Below are 15,026 nucleotides of genomic sequence, written 5' to 3'. Positions count from 1 at the left end.
TCACAATGAGTCAGAGTCTCCAGTCTCACCGAGTCAGAGTATCCAGTCACACCTCGTCGGAGTCTCCTATCAAACCGAATCTGATTCTCCAGTCTCACCGAGTCGGAGTCTCCAGTCACACCGTGTCTGAGTCTCCAGACTCTCCGAATCTGAGTCTCCACGCTCACCGAGTCAGAGTCTCCAGTCTCACTGAGTCTGAGTCCCCAGTCTCACCGCGTCTGAGTCTCCAGTCTCACTGTGTCAGAGTCTCCAGTCACACCGATTCTGAGTCTCCAGTCACACTGATTCAGAGTCTCCAGTCACAATGAGTCAGAGTCTCCAGTCTCACCGAGTCAGAGTATCCAGTCACACCTCGTCGGAGTCTCCTATCAAACCGAATCTGATTCTCCAGTCTCACCGAGTCGGAGTCTCCAGTCACACCGTGTCTGAGTCTCCAGACTCACCGAATCTGAGTCTCCACGCTCACCGAGTCAGAGTCTCCAGTCACACCGAGTCTCCACTCACACCGAGTGTGAGTCTGCAGTCACACCAAGTCAGAGACTCAATTAACACCGAGTCAGAGTCTCCAGTCTCACCGAGTCTGAGTATCCACTCACACCTAGTCGGAGTCTCCAATCAAACCGAATCTGATTCTCCAGTCTCACCGAGTCGGAGTCTCCAGTCACACTGTGTCTGAGTCTCCAGACTCACCGAATCTGAGTCTCCAGTCTTTCCGAGTCTGAGTCTCTAGTCTCACTGTGTCAGAGTCTCCAGTCACACCGATTCTGAGTCTCCAGTCACACTGATTCAGAGTCTCCAGTCACAACGAGTCGGAGTCTCTAGTCTCACTGAGTCTGAGTCTCTAGGCTCACCGAGTTAGAGTCTCCAGTCTAACCGAGTGTGAGTCTCCAGTCTCACCGAGTCAGAGTCTCCTTTCACACTGAGTCAGAGTCTCCATTCACACCGAGGCTGTTTCTCCAGTCTCACCGAATCTGAGTCTCCAGTCTCACCGAGTCAGAGTATGCAGTCACATCTAGTCGGAGTCTCCAATCAAACCGAATCTGATTCTCCAGTCTCACCGAGTCGGAGTCTCCAGTCACACCGTGTCTGAGTCTCCAGACTCACTGAATCTGAGTCACCAGTCTCTCCGAGTGTGAGTCTCCAGTCACACCGAGTCGGAGTCTCCAGTCTCACCGAGTCAGAGTCTCAAGTAACACCGAGTCAGAGTCTCCAGTCTCACCGAGTCTGAGACTCCAGTCTCACCGAGTCTGAGTCTCCAGTCTCACTGAATCTGAGTCTCCAGTCACACCGATTCTGACTCTCCAGTCACACTGATTCAGAGTCTCCAGTCACAACGAGTCGGAGTCTCTAGTCTCACTGAGTCTGAGTCTCTCGGCTCACCGAGTTAGAGTCTCTAGGCTCACCGAGTTAGAGTCTCCAGTCTAACCGAGTCTGAGTATCCAGTCTCACAGAGTCAGAGTCTCCTTTCACACTGAGTCAGAGCCTCCATTCACACCGAGGCTGTTTCTCCAGTCTCACCGAATCTGAGTCTCCAGTCTCACCGAGTCAGAGTATGCAGTCACATCTAATCGGAGTCTCCAATCAAACTGAATCTGATTCTCCAGTCTCACCGAGTCGGAGTCTCCAGTCACACCGTGTCTGAGTCTCCAGACTCACTGAATCTGAGTCACCAGTCTCTCCGAGTGTGAGTCTCCTGTCACACCGAGTCGGAGTCTCCAGTCTCACCGAGTCAGAGTCTCAAGTAACACCGAGTCAGAGTCTCCAGTCTCACCGAGTCTGAGACTCCAGTCTCACCGAGTCTGAGTCTCTAGTCTCACTGTGTCAGAGTCTCCAGTCACACCGATTCTGAGTCTCCAGTCACACTGATTCAGAGTCTCCAGTCACAACGAGTCGGAGTCTCTAGTCTCACTGAGTCTGAGTCTCTAGGCTCACCGAGTTAGAGTCTCTAGGCTCACCGAGTTAGAGTCTCCAGTCTAACCGAGTCTGAGTCTCCAGTCTCACAGAGTCAGAGTCTCCTTTCACACTGAGTCAGAGTCTCCATTCACACCGAGGCTGTTTCTCCAGTCTCACCGAATCTGAGTCTCCAGTCTCACAGAGTCAGAGTATGCAGTCACATCTAGTCGGAGTCTCCAATCAAACCGAATCTGATTCTCCAGTCTCACCGAGTCGGAGTCTCCAGTCACACCGTGTCTGAGTCTCCAGACTCACTGAATCTGAGTCACCAGTCTCTCCGAGTGTGAGTCTCCAGTCACACCGAGTCGGAGTCTCCAGTCTCACCGAGTCAGAGTCTCAAGTAACACCGAGTCAGAGTCTCCAGTCTCACCGAGTCTGAGACTCCAGTCTCACCGAGTCTGAGTCTCCAGTCTCACTGAATCTGAGTCTCCAGTCACACCGAATCAGAGTCTCCAGACTCACCGAATCTGCGTCTCCACGCTCACCGAGTCAGAGTCTCCAGTCTCACCGAATCAGAGTCTCCAGTCACATTGAGTCGGAGTCTCAAGTCACACCAAGTCAGAGTCTCCAGTCTCACCGAGTCAGTCTCCAGTCTCACCGAGTCAGAGTCTCCAGTCACACCGAGTCAGAGTCTCCAGTGTCACCGAGTCGGAGTCTCCAGTCACACCGAATCAGAGACTCCAGTTTCACCGAGTCTGAGTCTCCAGTCACACCGAGTCAGAGTCTCCAGTCTCACCGAATCTGAGTCTCCAGTCTTTCCGAGTCTGAGTCTCCAGTCTCACTGTGTCAGAGTCTCCAGTCACACCGATTCTGAGTCTCTAGTCTCACTGAGTCTGAGTCTCTAGGCTCACCGAGTCAGATTCTCCAGTCTCACTGAACCTGAGTCTCCAGTCACACTGAGTCAGAGTCTCTAGTCACACCGAGTCACCAGCCTCACTAAATCTGGGTATCCAGTCACACCGAGTCAGAGTCTCCAGTCTCACCGAGTCAGAGTCCACAGTCTCACTGAATCGGAGTCTGTAGTCTTACCGACTCAGACTCTCCAGTCACACTGAGTCAGAGTCTCCAGTCTCAACGAGTCAGAGTCTCCAGTCTCACCGAGTCGGAGTCTCCAGTCTCACCGAGTCAGAGTCTCCAGTCACACCGAGTCAGAGTCTCCAGTGTCACCGAGTCGGAGTCTCCAGTCACATGAGTCAGAGTCTCCAGTCACCCGAGTCCGTGTCTCCAGTCTCATTGAGTCAGTCTCCAGTCTCACCGAGTCAGAGTCTCCAGTCACACCGAGTCGGAGTCTCCAGTCACACCGAATCAGAGTCTCCAGTCTCACCGAGTCTGAGTCTCCAGTCACACCGAGTCAGAGTCTCCAGTCTCACCGAATCAGAGTCTCCAGTCACATTGAGTCGGAGTCTCAAGTCACACCAAGTCAGAGTCTCCAGTCTCACCGAGTCAGTCTCCAGTCTCACCAAGTCAGAGTCTCCAGTCACACCGAGTCAGAGTCTCCAGTGTCACCGAGTCGGAGTTTCCAGTCTCACCGAGTCGGAGTCTCCAGTCACACCGAGTCGGAGTCTCCAATCAAACGGAATCTGATTCTCCAGTCTCACCGAGTCGGAGTCTCCAGTCACACCGTGTCTGAGTCTCCAGTCTCACCGAGTCAGAGTCTCCAGTGTCACCGAGTCAGAGTCTCCAGTCTCACCGAGTCAGAGTCTCCAGTCTCACCGAGTCGGAGTCTCCAGTCACACCGAGTCGGAGTCTCCAATCAAACGGAATCTGATTCTCCAGTCTCACCGAGTCGGAGTCTCCAGTCACACCGTGTCTGAGTCTCCAGTCTCACCGAGTCAGAGTCTCCAGTGTCACCGAGTCAGAGTCTCCAGTCTCACCGAGTCAGAGTCTCCAGTGTCACCGAGTCAGAGTCTCCAGTGTCACCGAGTCAGAGTCTCCAGTCTCACCGAGTCAGAGTCTCCAGTCTCACTGAATCTGAGTCTCCAGTCACACCAAGTCAGAGTTTCCAGTCTCACCGAGTCAGAGTCTCCAGTGTCACCGAATCAGAGTCTCCAGTCTCACCGAGTCAGAGTCTCCAGTCACACCGAATCAGAGTCTCCAGTCTCACCGAGTCTGACTCTCCAGTCTCAACGAGTCAGATTCTCCAGTATCACTGAATCTGAGTCTCCAGTCACAAGAGTCAGAGTCTCCAGTCAGCCAAGTCCGTGTCTCCAGTCTCACCGAGTCAGTCTCCAGTCTCACCGAGTCAGAGTCTCCAGTCTAACGAGTAAGAGTCTCCAGTCTCACTGAGTCAGTGTCTCCAGTCTCACCGAGTCAAAGTCTCCAGTCACACCGAGGCAGAGTCGCCAGTATCACCGAGTCAGAGTCCCCAGTCTCACCGAGTCAGCGTCTCCAGTCTTACCGAGTCAGAGTCTCCAGTCACACCAAGTCAGAGTCTCCAGTCTCACCGAGTCTGATTCTCCAGTCACACTGAGTCGGAGTCTCCAGTCACACCAAGGCAGAGTCTCCAGTCACACCGAGTCAAAGTCTCCAGTCACACCGAGGCAGAGTCGCCAGTATCACCGAGTCAGAGTCCCCAGTCTCACCGAGTCAGAGTCTCCAGTCTTATCGAGTCAGAGTCTCCAGTCTCACCGAGTCTGAGTCTCCAGTCACACCAAGTCAGAGTCTCCAGTCACACCGAGTCACCAGTCTCACTAAATCTGGGTATCCAGTCTCACCGAGTCAGAGTCCCCAGTCTCACTGAATCGGAGTCTGTAGTCTTACCGACTCAGACTCTCCAGTCACACTGAGTCAGAGTCTCCAGTCTCAACGAGTCAGAGTCTCCAGTCACCCGAGTCCCTGTCTCCAGTCTCACCGAGTCAGTCTACAGTCTCACCGAGTCAGAGTCTCCAGTCACACCGAGGCAGAGTCCCCAGTCTCATCGAGTCAGAGTCTCCAGTGTCACCGAATCAGAGTCTCCAGTCTCACCGAGTCAGAGTCCCCAGTCACACTGAGTAGGATTCTCCAGTAACAATGAGGCAGAGTCTCCTTTCACACCGAATCTGAGTCTGTAGTCTCACCGAGACTGAATCTCCAGTCACACTGAGTAGGATTCTCCAGTAACAATGAGACAGAGTCTCCTTTCACACCGAATCTGACTCTCCGGTCTCACTGAGTCGGAGTCTCCAGTTACACCGTCAGTGACTCCAGTCGCACCGATTCAGGGTCTCCAGTCTCACCGAGTCTGAGTCTCCAGTCTCACCGAGTCAGAGTCTCCAGTAACACCGAGTCTGAGTTTCCAGACTCACCGAGTCAGAGTCTCTAGTAACATCGAGTCTGTGTTCCCAGTCTCACCAAGTCTGAGTTTCCAGTCTCACCGAGTCAGAGTCTCCAGTCTCACTGAATCTGAGTCTCCAGTCTCACCGAGTCAGAGTCCCCAGTCACACTGAGTAGGATTCTCCAGTAACAATGAGGCAGAGTCTCCTTTCACACCGAATCTGAGTCTGTAGTCTCACCGAGACTGAGTCTCCAGTCACACTGAGTATGATTCTCCAGTAACAATGAGACAGAGTCTCCTTTCACACCGAATCTGACTCTCCAGTCTCACTGAGTCGGAGTCTCCAGTTACACCGTCAGTGACTCCAGTCGCACCGATTCAGGGTCTCCAGTCTCACCGAGTCTGAGTCTCCAGTCTCACCGAGTCAGAGTCTCCAGTAACACCGAGTCTGAGTTTCCAGACTCACCGAGTCAGAGTCTCTAGTAACATCGAGTCTGTGTTCCCAGTCTCACCAAGTCTGAGTTTCCAGTCTCACCGAGTCAGAGTCTCCAGTCTCACTGAATCTGAGTCTCCAGTCACACCAAGTCAGAGTCTCCAGTCTCACCGAGTCGGAGTCTCCAGTCTGACCGAGTCAGAGTTTCCAGTCTCACCGAGTCGGAGTCTCCAGTCTGACCGAGTCAGAGTTTCCAGACTCACCGAGTCAGAGTCTCCAGTCTCACTGAATCTGAGTCTCCAGTCTCACCGAGTCAGAGTCTCCAGTCTTATCGAGTCAGAGTCTCCAGTCTCACCGAGTCTGAGTCTCCAGTCACACCGAGTCAGAGTCCCCAGTCTCACTGAATCGGAGTCTGTAGTCTTACCGACTCAGACTCTCCAGTCACACTGAGTCAGAGTCTCCAGTCTCAACGAGTCAGAGTCTCCAGTCACCCGAGTCCCTGTCTCCAGTCTCACCGAGTCAGTCTACAGTCTCACCGAGTCAGAGTCTCCAGTCACACCGAGGCAGAGTCCCCAGTCTCATCGAGTCAGAGTCTCCAGTGTCACCGAATCAGAGTCTCCAGTCTCACCGAGTCGGAGTCTCCAGTCACACCAAGACAGAGTCTCCAGTCTCACTGAATCTGAGTCTCCAGTCTCACCGAATCAGAGTCTCCAGTCTCACCGAGTCTGAGTCTCCAGTCACACTGAATCTGAGTCTGTAGTCTTACCGACTCAGACTCTCCAGTCACACTGAGTCAGAGTCTCCAGTCTCAACGAGTCAGAGTCTCCAGTATCACTGAATCTGAGTCTCCAGTCACACGAGTCAGTGTCTCCAGTCACACTGAGTAGGATTCTCCAGTAACAATGAGGCAGAGTCTCCTTTCACACCGAATCTGAGTCTGTAGTCTCACCGAGACTGAGTCTCCAGTCACACTGAGTAGGATTCTCCAGTAACAATGAGACAGAGTCTCCTTTCACACCGAATCTGACTCTCCAGTCTCACTGAGTCGGAGTCTCCAGTTACACCGTCAGTGACTCCAGTCGCACCGATTCAGAGTCTCCAGTCTCACCGAGTCTGAGTCTCCAGTCTCACCGAGTCAGAGTCTCCAGTAACACCGAGTCTGAGTTTCCAGACTCACCGAGTCAGAGTCTCTAGTAACATCGAGTCTGTGTTCCCAGTCTCACCAAGTCTGAGTCTCCAGTCTGACCGAGTCAGAGTTTCCAGTCTCACCGAGTCAGAGTTTCCAGTCTCACCGAGTCAGAGTCTCCAGTCTCACTGAATCTGAGTCTCCAGTCACACCAAGTCAGAGTCTCCAGTCTCACCGAGTCGGAGTCTCCAGTCTGACCGAGTCAGAGTTTCCAGTCTCACCGAGTCGGAGTCTCCAGTCTGACCGAGTCAGAGTTTCCAGTCTCACCGAGTCGGAGTCTCCAGTCACACCTAGTCGGAGTCTCCAATCAAACGGAATCTGATTCTCCAGTCTCACCGAGTCGGAGTCTCCAGTCACACCGTGTCTGAGTCTCCAGTCTCACCGAATCTGCGTCTCCAGTCTCTCCGAGTCTGAGTCTCCTGTCACACCGAGTCGGAGTCTCCAGTCTCACCGAGTCTGAGACTCCAGTCTCACCGCGTCTGAGTCTCCAGTCTCACCGAGTCTGAGTCTCCAGTAGCACCGAATCTGAGTCTCCAGTCTCTCCGAGTCTGAGTCTCCTGTCACACCGAGTCGGAGTCTCCAGTCTCACCGAGTCTGAGACTCCAGTCTCACCGCGTCTGAGGCTCCAGTCTCTCCGAGTCTGAGTCTCCTGTCACACCGAGTCTGTGTTCCCAGTCTCACCGAGTCTGAGTCTCCAGTCTCACCGAGTCTGATTTTCCATTCTCACCGAGACAGAGTCTCCAGTCTCACAGAGTCGGAGTCTCCAGTCACACTGATTCAGAGTCTCCAGTCACAATGAGTCAGAGTCTCCAGTCTCACCGAGTCAGAGTATCCAGTCACACCTCGTCGGAGTCTCCTATCAAACCGAATCTGATTCTCCAGTCTCACCGAGTCGGAGTCTCCAGTCACACCGTGTCTGAGTCTCCAGACTCACCGAATCTGAGTCTCCACGCTCACCGAGTCAGAGTCTCCAGTCTCACTGAGTCTGAGTCTCCAGTCTCACCGCGTCTGAGTCTCCAGTCTCACTGTGTCAGAGTCTCCAGTCACACCGATTCTGAGTCTCCAGTCACACTGATTCAGAGTCTCCAGTCACAATGAGTCAGAGTCTCCAGTCTCACCGAGTCAGAGTATCCGGTCACACCTCGTCGGAGTCTCCTATCAAACCGAATCTGATTCTCCAGTCTCACCGAGTCGGAGTCTCCAGTCACACCGTGTCTGAGTCTCCAGACTCACCGAATCTGAGTCTCCACGCTCACCGAGTCAGAGTCTCCAGTCTCACCGAGTCTCCACTCACACCGAGTGTGAGTCTGCAGTCACACCAAGTCAGAGACTCAATTAACACCGAGTCTGAGTATCCACTCACACCTAGTCGGAGTCTCCAATCAAACCGAATCTGATTCTCCAGTCTCACCGAGTCGGAGTCTCCAGTCACACCGTGTCTAAGTCTCCAGTCTTTCCGAGTCTGAGTCTCTAGTCTCACTGTGTCAGAGTCTCCAGTCACACCGATTCTGAGTCTCCAGTCACACTGATTCAGAGTCTCCAGTCACAACGAGTCGGAGTCTCTAGTCTCACTGAGTCTGAGTCTCTAGGCTCACCGAGTTAGAATCTCTAGGCTCACCGAGTTAGAGTCTCCAGTCTAACCGAGTCTGAGTCTCCAGACTCACAGAGTCAGAGTCTCCTTTCACACTGAGTCAGAGTCTCCATTCACACCGAGGCTGTTTCTCCAGTCTCACCGAGTCAGAGTTTCCAGTCTCACCGAGTCGGAGTCTCCAGTCACACCTAGTCGGAGTCTCCAATCAAACCGAATCTGATTCTCCAGTCTCACCGAGTCGGAGTCTCCAGTCACACCGTGTCGAAGTCTCCAGACTCACCGAGTCAGAGTTTCCAGTCTCACCGAGTCGGAGTCTCCAGTCTGACCGAGTCAGAATTTCCAGTCTCACCGAGTCGGTGTCTCCAGTCTGACCGAGTCAGAGTTTCCAGTCTCACCGAGTCGGTGTCTCCAGTCTCACCGAGTCGGAGTCTCCAGTCACACCGTGTCTGAGTCTCCAGTCTCACCGAATCTGCGTCTCCAGTCTCTCCGAGTCTGAGTCTCCTGTCACACCGAGTCGGAGTCTCCAGTCTCACCGAGTCTGAGACTCCAGTCTCAACGCGTCTGAGTCTCCAGTCTCACCGAGTCTGAGTCTCCAGTAGCACCGAATCTGAGTCTCCAGTCTCTCCGAGTCTGAGTCTCCTGTCACACCGAGTCGGAGTCTCCAGTCTCACCGAGTCTGAGACTCCAGTCTCACCGCGTCTGAGGCTCCAGTCTCTCCGAGTCTGAGTCTCCTGTCACACCGAGTCTGTGTTCCCAGTCTCACCGAGTCTGAGTCTCCAGTCTCACCGAGTCTGATTTTCCATTCTCACCGAGACAGAGTCTCCAGTCTCACGGAGTCGGAGTCTCCAGTCACACTGATTCAGAGTCTCCAGTCACAATGAGTCAGAGTCTCCAGTCTCACCGAGTCAGAGTATCCAGTCACACCTCGTCGGAGTCTCCTATCAAACCGAATCTGATTCTCCAGTCTCACCGAGTCAGAGTCTCCAGTCACACCGAGTCAGAGTCTCCAGTGTCACCGAGTCGGAGTCTCCAGTCACATGAGTCAGAGTCTCCAGTCACCCGAGTCCGTGTCTCCAGTCTCACCGAGTCAGTCCCCAGTCTCACCGAGTCAGAGTCTCCAGTCACACCGAGTCAGAGTCTCCAGTGTCACCGAGTCGGAGTCTCCAGTCACACCGAATCAGAGTCTCCAGTCTCACCGAGTCTGAGTCTCCAGTCACACCGAGTCAGAGTCTCCAGTCTCACCGAATCTGAGTCTCCAGTCTTTCCGAGTCTGAGTCTCCAGTCTCACTGTGTCAGAGTCTCCAGTCACACCGATTCTGAGTCTCTAGTCTCACTGAGTCTGAGTCTCTAGGCTCACCGAGTCAGAGTCTCAAGTAACACCGAGTCAGAGTCTCCAGTCTCACCGAGTCTGAGACTCCAGTCTCACCGAGTCTGAGTCTCCAGTCTCACCGAGTCTGAGTCTCCAGTCTCACTGAATCTGAGTCTCCAGTCACACCGAATCAGAGTCTCCAGTCTCACCGAGTCTGAGTCTCCAGTCACACCAAGTCAGAGTCTCCAGTCTCACTGAGTCAGATTCTCCAGTCTCAACGCGTCAGAGTCTCCAGTCTCACTGAATCTGAGTCTCCAGTCACACGAGTCAGAGTCTCCAGTCAGCCGAGTCCGTGTCTCCAGTCTCACCGAGTCAGTCTCCAGTCTCACCGAGTCAGAGTCTCCAGTCTAACGAGTAAGAGTCTCCAGTCTCACTGAGTCAGTGTCTCCAGTCTCACCGAGTCAAAGTCTCCAGTCACACCGAGGCAGAGTCGCCAGTATCACCGAGTCAGAGTCCCCAGTCTCACCGAGTCAGAGTCTCCAGTCTTACCGAGTCAGAGTCTCCAGTCACACCAAGTCAGAGTCTCCAGTCTAACCGAGTCTGAGTCTCCAGTCACACCGAGTCGGAGTCTCCAGTCACACCAAGGCAGAGTCTCCAGTCACACCGAGTCAGAGTCTCCAGTCACAACAAGTCAGTGTCTCCATTCACTCCGAATCAGAGTCTCCAGTCTCTCCGAATCTGAGTCTCCAGTCACACCGAGGCAGAGTCTCCAGTGTCACCGAGTCGGAGTCTCCAGTCACACCAAGTCAGAGTCTCCAGTCTCACTGAATCTGAGTCTCCAGTCACACCAAGTCAGAGTCTCCAGTGTCACCGAATCAGAGTCTCCAGTCTCACCGAGTCGGAGTCTCCAGTCACACCAAGACAGAGTCTCCAGTCTCACTGAATCTGAGTCTCCAGTCTCACCGAATCAGAGTCTCCAGTCTCACCGAGTCTGAGTCTCCAGTCACACTGAATCTGAGTCTGTAGTCTTACCGACTCAGACTCTCCAGTCACACTGAGTCAGAGTCTCCAGTCTCAACGAGTCAGAGTCTCCAGTATCACTGAATCTGAGTCTCCAGTCACACGAGTCAGTGTCTCCAGTCACACTGAGTAGGATTCTCCAGTAACAATGAGGCAGAGTCTCCTTTCACACCGAATCTGAGTCTGTAGTCTCACCGAGACTGAGTCTCCAGTCACACTGAGTAGGATTCTCCAGTAACAATGAGACAGAGTCTCCTTTCACACCGAATCTGACTCTCCAGTCTCACTGAGTCGGAGTCTCCAGTTACACCGTCAGTGACTCCAGTCGCACCGATTCAGAGTCTCCAGTCTCACCGAGTCTGAGTCTCCAGTCTCACCGAGTCAGAGTCTCCAGTAACACCGAGTCTGAGTTTCCAGACTCACCGAGTCAGAGTCTCTAGTAACATCGAGTCTGTGTTCCCAGTCTCACCAAGTCTGAGTCTCCAGTCTGACCGAGTCAGAGTTTCCAGTCTCACCGAGTCAGAGTTTCCAGTCTCACCGAGTCAGAGACTCCAGTCTCACTGAATCTGAGTCTCCAGTCACACCAAGTCAGAGTCTCCAGTCTCACCGAGTCGGAGTCTCCAGTCTGACCGAGTCAGAGTTTCCAGTCTCACCGAGTCGGAGTCTCCAGTCTGACCGAGTCAGAGTTTCCAGTCTCACCGAGTCGGAGTCTCCAGTCACACCTAGTCGGAGTCTCCAATCAAACGGAATCTGATTCTCCAGTCTCACCGAGTCGGAGTCTCCAGTCACACCGTGTCTGAGTCTCCAGTCTCACCGAATCTGCGTCTCCAGTCTCTCCGAGTCTGAGTCTCCTGTCACACCGAGTCGGAGTCTCCAGTCTCACCGAGTCTGAGACTCCAGTCTCACCGCGTCTGAGTCTCCAGTCTCACCGAGTCTGAGTCTCCAGTAGCACCGAATCTGAGTCTCCAGTCTCTCCGAGTCTGAGTCTCCTGTCACACCGAGTCGGAGTCTCCAGTCTCACCGAGTCTGAGACTCCAGTCTCACCGCGTCTGAGGCTCCAGTCTCTCCGAGTCTGAGTCTCCTGTCACACCGAGTCTGTGTTCCCAGTCTCACCGAGTCTGAGTCTCCAGTCTCACCGAGTCTGATTTTCCATTCTCACCGAGACAGAGTCTCCAGTCTCACGGAGTCGGAGTCTCCAGTCACACTGATTCAGAGTCTCCAGTCACAATGAGTCAGAGTCTCCAGTCTCACCGAGTCAGAGTATCCAGTCACACCTTGTCGGAGTCTCCTATCAAACCGAATCTGATTCTCCAGTCTCACCGAGTCGGAGTCTCCAGTCACACCGTGTCTGAGTCTCCAGACTCACCGAATCTGAGTCTCCACGCTCACCGAGTCAGAGTCTCCAGTCTCACTGAGTCTGAGTCTCCAGTCTCACCGCGTCTGAGTCTCCAGTCTCACTGTGTCAGAGTCTCCAGTCACACCGATTCTGAGTCTCCAGTCACACTGATTCAGAGTCTCCAGTCACAATGAGTCAGAGTCTCCAGTCTCACCGAGTCAGAGTATCCGGTCACACCTCGTCGGAGTCTCCTATCAAACCGAATCTGATTCTCCAGTCTCACCGAGTCGGAGTCTCCAGTCACACCGTGTCTGAGTCTCCAGACTCACCGAATCTGAGTCTCCACGCTCACCGAGTCAGAGTCTCCAGTCTCACCGAGTCTCCACTCACACCGAGTGTGAGTCTGCAGTCACACCAAGTCAGAGACTCAATTAACACCGAGTCTGAGTATCCACTCACACCTAGTCGGAGTCTCCAATCAAACCGAATCTGATTCTCCAGTCTCACCGAGTCGGAGTCTCCAGTCACACCGTGTCTAAGTCTCCAGTCTTTCCGAGTCTGAGTCTCTAGTCTCACTGTGTCAGAGTCTCCAGTCACACCGATTCTGAGTCTCCAGTCACACTGATTCAGAGTCTCCAGTCACAACGAGTCGGAGTCTCTAGTCTCACTGAGTCTGAGTCTCTAGGCTCACCGAGTTAGAATCTCTAGGCTCACCGAGTTAGAGTCTCCAGTCTAACCGAGTCTGAGTCTCCAGACTCACAGAGTCAGAGTCTCCTTTCACACTGAGTCAGAGTCTCCATTCACACAGAGGCTGTTTCTCCAGTCTCACCGAGTCAGAGTTTCCAGACTCACCGAGTCGGAGTCTCCAGTCACACCTAGTCGGAGTCTCCAATCAAACCGAATCTGATTCTCCAGTCTCACCGAGTCGGAGTCTCCAGTCACACCGTGTCGAAGTCTCCAGACTCACCGAGTCAGAGTTTCCAGTCTCACCGAGTCGGAGTCTCCAGTCTGACCGAGTCAGAATTTCCAGTCTCACCGAGTCGGTGTCTCCAGTCTGACCGAGTCAGAGTTTCCAGTCTCACCGAGTCGGTGTCTCCAGTCTCACCGAGTCGGAGTCTCCAGTCACACCGTGTCTGAGTCTCCAGTCTCACCGAATCTGCGTCTCCAGTCTCTCCGAGTCTGAGTCTCCTGTCACACCGAGTCGGAGTCTCCAGTCTCACCGAGTCTGAGACTCCAGTCTCAACGCGTCTGAGTCTCCAGTCTCACCGAGTCTGAGTCTCCAGTAGCACCGAATCTGAGTCTCCAGTCTCTCCGAGTCTGAGTCTCCTGTCACACCGAGTCGGAGTCTCCAGTCTCACCGAGTCTGAGACTCCAGTCTCACCGCGTCTGAGGCTCCAGTCTCTCCGAGTCTGAGTCTCCTGTCACACCGAGTCTGTGTTCCCAGTCTCACCGAGTCTGAGTCTCCAGTCTCACCGAGTCTGATTTTCCATTCTCACCGAGACAGAGTCTCCAGTCTCACGGAGTCGGAGTCTCCAGTCACACTGATTCAGAGTCTCCAGTCACAATGAGTCAGAGTCTCCAGTCTCACCGAGTCAGAGTATCCAGTCACACCTCGTCGGAGTCTCCTATCAAACCGAATCTGATTCTCCAGTCTCACCGAGTCAGAGTCTCCAGTCACACCGAGTCAGAGTCTCCAGTGTCACCGAGTCGGAGTCTCCAGTCACATGAGTCAGAGTCTCCAGTCACCCGAGTCCGTGTCTCCAGTCTCACCGAGTCAGTCCCCAGTCTCACCGAGTCAGAGTCTCCAGTCACACCGAGTCAGAGTCTCCAGTGTCACCGAGTCGGAGTCTCCAGTCACACCGAATCAGAGTCTCCAGTCTCACCGAGTCTGAGTCTCCAGTCACACCGAGTCAGAGTCTCCAGTCTCACCGAATCTGAGTCTCCAGTCTTTCCGAGTCTGAGTCTCCAGTCTCACTGTGTCAGAGTCTCCAGTCACACCGATTCTGAGTCTCTAGTCTCACTGAGTCTGAGTCTCTAGGCTCACCGAGTCAGAGTCTCAAGTAACACCGAGTCAGAGTCTCCAGTCTCACCGAGTCTGAGACTCCAGTCTCACCGAGTCTGAGTCTCCAGTCTCACTGAATCTGAGTCTCCAGTCACACCGAATCAGAGTCTCCAGTCTCACCGAGTCTGAGTCTCCAGTCACACCAAGTCAGAGTCTCCAGTCTCACTGAGTCAGATTCTCCAGTCTCAACGCGTCAGAGTCTCCAGTCTCACTGAATCTGAGTCTCCAGTCACACGAGTCAGAGTCTCCAGTCAGCCGAGTCCGTGTCTCCAGTCTCACCGAGTCAGTCTCCAGTCTCACCGAGTCAGAGTCTCCAGTCTAACGAGTAAGAGTCTCCAGTCTCACTGAGTCAGTGTCTCCAGTCTCACCGAGTCAAAGTCTCCAGTCACACCGAGGCAGAGTCGCCAGTATCACCGAGTCAGAGTCCCCAGTCTCACCGAGTCAGAGTCTCCAGTCTTACCGAGTCAGAGTCTCCAGTCACACCAAGTCAGAGTCTCCAGTCTAACCGAGTCTGAGTCTCCAGTCACACCGAGTCGGAGTCTCCAGTCACACCAAGGCAGAGTCTCCAGTCACACCGAGTCAGAGTCTCCAGTCACAACAAGTCAGTGTCTCCATTCACTCCGAATCAGAGTCTCCAGTCTCTCCGAATCTGAGTCTCCAGTCACACCGAGGCAGAGTCTCCAGTGTCACCGAGTCGGAGTCTCCAGTCACACCAAGTCAGAGTCTCCAGTCACACCAAGTCAGAGTCTCCAGTCTCACTGAATCTGAGTCTCCAGTCACGCCAAGGCAGAGTCCCGAGTCTCACCGAGACAGAGTCTCCAGTCTCACCGTCGGATTCTCCAGTCACACCGAGTCAGAGTCACCAGTCTCACTGAGTCAGATT

This window comes from Hypanus sabinus, chromosome 22 (genome assembly GCF_030144855.1).
Source record: "Hypanus sabinus isolate sHypSab1 chromosome 22, sHypSab1.hap1, whole genome shotgun sequence".
Taxonomy (NCBI): Eukaryota; Metazoa; Chordata; class Chondrichthyes; order Myliobatiformes; family Dasyatidae; genus Hypanus; species Hypanus sabinus.
The sequence above is the reverse complement of the archived record's forward strand: the minus strand, read 5'-3'. Positions refer to the sequence as shown.